This window comes from Octopus bimaculoides, chromosome 2 (genome assembly GCF_001194135.2).
Source record: "Octopus bimaculoides isolate UCB-OBI-ISO-001 chromosome 2, ASM119413v2, whole genome shotgun sequence".
NCBI lineage: Eukaryota > Metazoa > Mollusca > Cephalopoda > Octopoda > Octopodidae > Octopus > Octopus bimaculoides.
Window position 1 is genome coordinate 189849934 of NC_068982.1, and position 4830 is coordinate 189854763.

The 4830-nt window shown below is 36.7% G+C and overlaps 2 non-coding genes across 2 annotated transcripts; both read left to right on the top strand.

The window, feature by feature from the left end:
- The first annotated feature begins 916 nt into the window (after window positions 1-916).
- Trnar-ccu (transfer RNA arginine (anticodon CCU)) lies at window positions 917-989 on the top strand. Its single transcript has one exon. It is a non-coding gene; the product is annotated as a tRNA-Arg (tRNA).
- Window positions 990-1479: 490 nt separating this feature from the next.
- Trnar-ccu (transfer RNA arginine (anticodon CCU)) lies at window positions 1480-1552 on the top strand. The gene has a single exon. It is a non-coding gene; the product is annotated as a tRNA-Arg (tRNA).
- The last annotated feature ends 3278 nt before the right edge of the window (window positions 1553-4830 follow it).

A 4830-nucleotide genomic window follows, 5' to 3' on the forward strand; every position in this document is an offset into this window, starting at 1 on the left:
ATATATATATATATATATATATATATATATATATATATATATATATATAAACACGCATATATTGCATGAATAAAAGTTTTGCCTAATTTATTCGATGTTTAAGATTATGTCAACTCGCCGTCATCTTGTTCTTTGTAATTAGATTCTTGACATTCTAAGTTCAACTCTCATCATCGCCAACTTTCCGTTTTATATTCCCAAGGACGATAAAAAAAAAGCACCTATTGATTGAAAAATGAATAAACCAAATTTCTCCACACTAATGTATGACCTCACATTTTTATTTTTAAAAAAATCAATAAAAGGAAGGCCTTTATCCTTTATCAGTTCGTAATGTCCACAGACAATCGACACGAAGTTTTGATCAATTTATGCTGTAAAGGGTGTTACTGAAGAATCTTACGGTGCTGGTGAAGGTAAAGCAGACGATAATGAAGTGAAGCAGACGATAATAATATCTTCATATAACTAATGTTCTATCGTTTGTCTTTTTTTTATTTCCCATAGTTAGCATCAAGGTTTGGACGAGTGCACTCCGTGCATTTGTGGTTAAAGCGTTTGTCAATCTGTAAAATATTGTATAAGAGTTTTGCTGCACCCTGTATACAGACGGTCGATACTCTCATTCATTTTTCATGTAACGTAGATAAAGGAAATTAGCACCAGACCGGGGTCAAGCCTGGAGAGTTAATTGGCACCAGACCGGGGTCAAACCTGGAGTGTAAAACCAGGAGAAAAAGAATTTTTACAATTTACGAATGATATAAAACAATCAATCTAATTAAGAAACGTTAAACGGTTAATTTACTTAAGAAACGTTTAAACCGAAGCAATAATTACATTCCAGTTCATTATCATGCTACAATCAATATATGTTACATTGACATTAAAACTAAAGAGACGCGAAAATGCATTAGCCTCCGTAGCCCAATGGATACGGCACCGGCCTCCTAAGCCGGGGATTGCGGGTTCGAGTCCCGTCGGAGGTATGATTTGACAATTTTGCTTTACTTAAATCTTTTTTTCTTGATATATGAGAGAATACACACATGCACGCACACACACTCACACTTACACACACACATACACATAAATATCTCATCTTTATAATTCACTCATCTCCCTGTTTCTTTTCCATCCACTCTCTTGGTGTGTGTGTGTGTGTGTGTGTGTGAGTGTGCTTACTGCGCGCGCGTGTGTGTGTATGTGTGTGTTATATGTTTCAAGAGAAATCTCGAACGTAAGAAACAAAAAATCGGGTAAAATACTTCCATAGACGGGGGTGGGGGAAGAGGCTGAGCAGCCGCTACAGAGAATGGAACTCTGAATCTCATAAATTCCAGCTGAGCGCTCTCCTCAATTGAACTGAACGAACCTTGACAACCAATCCCGTCCCTTAGTTACAAGCTAATTATAACTCTTAAATTAATATATATAAGATTAACATTAAATATAAAGACAAGGGTGACTGATTCAGTAGCCCCCGTGGCCCTATGGATAAGGCACCGGCCTCCTAAGCCGGGGATTGCGGGTTCGAGTCCCGTCGGAGGTAAAGAATCGTTCTGTAAGATGAATTTTTTCTTTGTTTTTTCTCAATGAGGTGGGGGCAGGAAAGCATACTTGGTTGGAACTGCCTCCTACATCTTTTTTAACCACTTTTCTTTTAAATTAGATAGCAATCATTTTCTGTGGTCATTTCTTCATCCTTTAGCAGTGTAATTTGGAGTTAATTGTTTATTTTTTGAAGTCTGTTAGTCAGGAGAGAGGGTCTCCAAGACATATTGGAGGAGTGAATGAAGAAAGTATCGTCAGACCGGAAGCCTGGCCCATTTCTGGTAAACATTATGCAAGGTAGAGGTGGTATGGAGAGCGATAGGTTAACACTACCACCACCTTAGCAAACCACGGTGGGATTTGAACCCAGAAAATAATGAGCTGGAACAAATACCGCAAAATATTCGATCATATACGAGTTTACAGTTCGGTCAACGAACCACTCAGGAATGGTTCTTATTTATTGACTCTGAAAGGTGAAGCTAATCACGGCAGAATTTGAACTCAGAACGCCGAGTTTGCAAATATATGCCACAAAGCATTTTATCAGACGCTCTACCGATTATACCAATCGGAACATGTCAAACAATATTTAATTTCCTTCCTTCTACTTGCTCTACATATGTCTGCTCAGTACTGAAGTTTTTTCTTCCTCCAACCACAAATTATAAAATACAAGATGCATCACTCATCTGAAATGTGTTGATTCTATCAATTATAAATCTCAATAAATCTTTAATTATAAATCTCAATAAATCTTTAATTATAAATCTCAATAAATCTTTAGACTTTTGTGAGCTAACAATCCGGAATATGATAACATCGTTTTGGATTAGATCTCTTTTAGTGTTTGATTTCATCTGCCAATATTTCTGGTTCAAAGTTTTGGGATCGATAAAGCAAATACCAGTTATTAGGGCTGGATGTGACCGGCTTACCCACCTTCCTGAAATTGCTAACATTGTGCCAAAATTTCAAACCAATATTCCTGGTTCAAATAAGGCAGCGAACTGGCAGAATCGTTATTGCGCCAGACAAAATGCTTAGCAGCATTTCGTCCGTCGTTCCGTTAGGAGTGGAAATTTCGGCCAGGTCGCCTTTGCTTTTCATCCTTCCCGGGTGAATAAAATACATACCAGTTGAATACTGAGGTTGAAGTAAAATTGTTGACCCTGTGCGGAATTTTGAAACCAATATTTTTGGTTCAAATCACGAGACAATTCTTCAAGTCGGTGCTCCAGTATGGCTGCAGTTTAGTGACTGAAATAAGTAAAATATAATCCTTTCTACTGTAGACACAACACCTGAAATTGCGTATGTGTCTGTGGGGGTGGGGGTGGGGCAACCGATGATAACGACCCCAGTTCGCAACTGGTACTTATTTCATCGACTCCAAAAGAATGAAAGGCAAAGTCGACCTGAGCAGTATTTGAACTCAGAATATAAAAAGCCGGAATAAATGTCTTTATACATTTTGTCCGAAACGCTAACGATTCTGCAAGCACGCTACCTTAAAGAAATCTGTGATAATAGTTTCAAATTTCGGTACACGGCCAGCAGTTCTTTGCGGAAGGGGATAAGCAATTACATCGACCCCAGGGCCCAACTGGTACTTATAAGGATGAAAGGCAAACTGGACCTCGGTGGAACTTGAACTCAGAACGTAACGATAAAAAATCTATAAAAATGGTGTCATATTTTGGAACAAGGCCCAAGGGCTAAGTCGATTATATCGACCCCAGCGTCCAACTGGTACTTGTTTTGTCGGCCCTGTCTTTTAGCTTCAAGTTAATTATATCTTTAAAGACAAAGTCAACTGTAATAATGACATTTAAGCATTTCCATATTCGTTTTACTTATTGATGGCACCAAAATCTATTTTTGTATTTTTCTGGGTTGTTTTACTTTCATTATCAATCGGGCAGATACGTTTCACTCTAAACCAAAGATTATCAAGAAACTTGTGAATCGAAATAACAATTAACATTTTAGAAACGACGGAAATCCCAAACGCAGAATAGTTGCAGAAACAGATTAGAGAATCGAGAAAAAGAGGCTAATTTGGCGCTACACAGAATCGAACTCTGCATCACTTAAATTCCAGCTGAGCGCTCTACTCAACTGAGTCAAACGATCCTTGACAACCGAACCCGTCTCTTAGTTACAAGTTAATTATAATTCTTAAATTAATATATATACATAAATAACATCAACGTTAAATATAAAGACAAGGACGGTTAATTCAGAATCCTCCATGGCCCAGTGGATAAGGCAACGGCCTCATAAGCCGGGTAATGCGGGTTCGAGTCTCCGTCGGAGATGAAACGTCATTCTATAAAATCCTTTCTTTGTTTTTTTTTTTTCTCACTGAGGCAAGAAAGAATACTTGGTTGTAATTGTCACATTATTTTTCCATCTTTTTTCTTTTAAAGTAAACAGCAAAAATTTTCTGGGTTTTTTTTTTCATACTTTACCAGAATAATTTGGAGTTAATTGTTTATGTTTTAAAGTCACATCCACTGGTACTTATTTTCGAAACGACGGATATCTCGATGTATGTCTCGAACGCAGAAGAATTGCTGTGAAAACGGATCTTTGTGGTTTTCGTCACGGTTTACAATTATCTTTTAAAAAATTTCGTAATGCATCATATAGATATAATTTTTAACGCTGAATCCGGATTTGTTATTCATTTATTCCAGAAAAACTTTGCGAAAATGTTACAGGTGTTCAAAGTTTGAAAGCTCTCAGAATTTTCAGCTAATCAGAAAACAGCGCATTCGTTGCCTCTTACATAATCAGGGTGTGGTGGGGGGATATCGGCATATCAAAACTGTAAACTAGCTACAGCAAACAGTGAAAAGCAGGAAAACATTTGCGATCAAATTAAATATTTAAAAGCTACGAACAAACCAACAGGAGTTGCTAGAAATAACAATCAAAACATTAAAATATACACGAGTAAAATTAACATTAAAACATTCCTGAGCAAATTAAATATTTAAGAACAACGAACAGACCAACAGGAGTTGCTAGAGATAGCAGTCCGTGTGCGCATTCGCAACATCTTTGGTTACTATAGAAACAGACTTTTTCGCCACGGTGATATCTAAAATACTCGCTTCTGATTGGCTAAAATACTCAAATTTTGAAAATTTTAATAACTTCTTAATTATGGTTTTATAGGGAAAATGAATTTCATTTTTATAATCAGTTTACAAAACTTAATCCATTTACCAAATTTGAAAATAATTGAAACAAAACTGTAAACAGTGA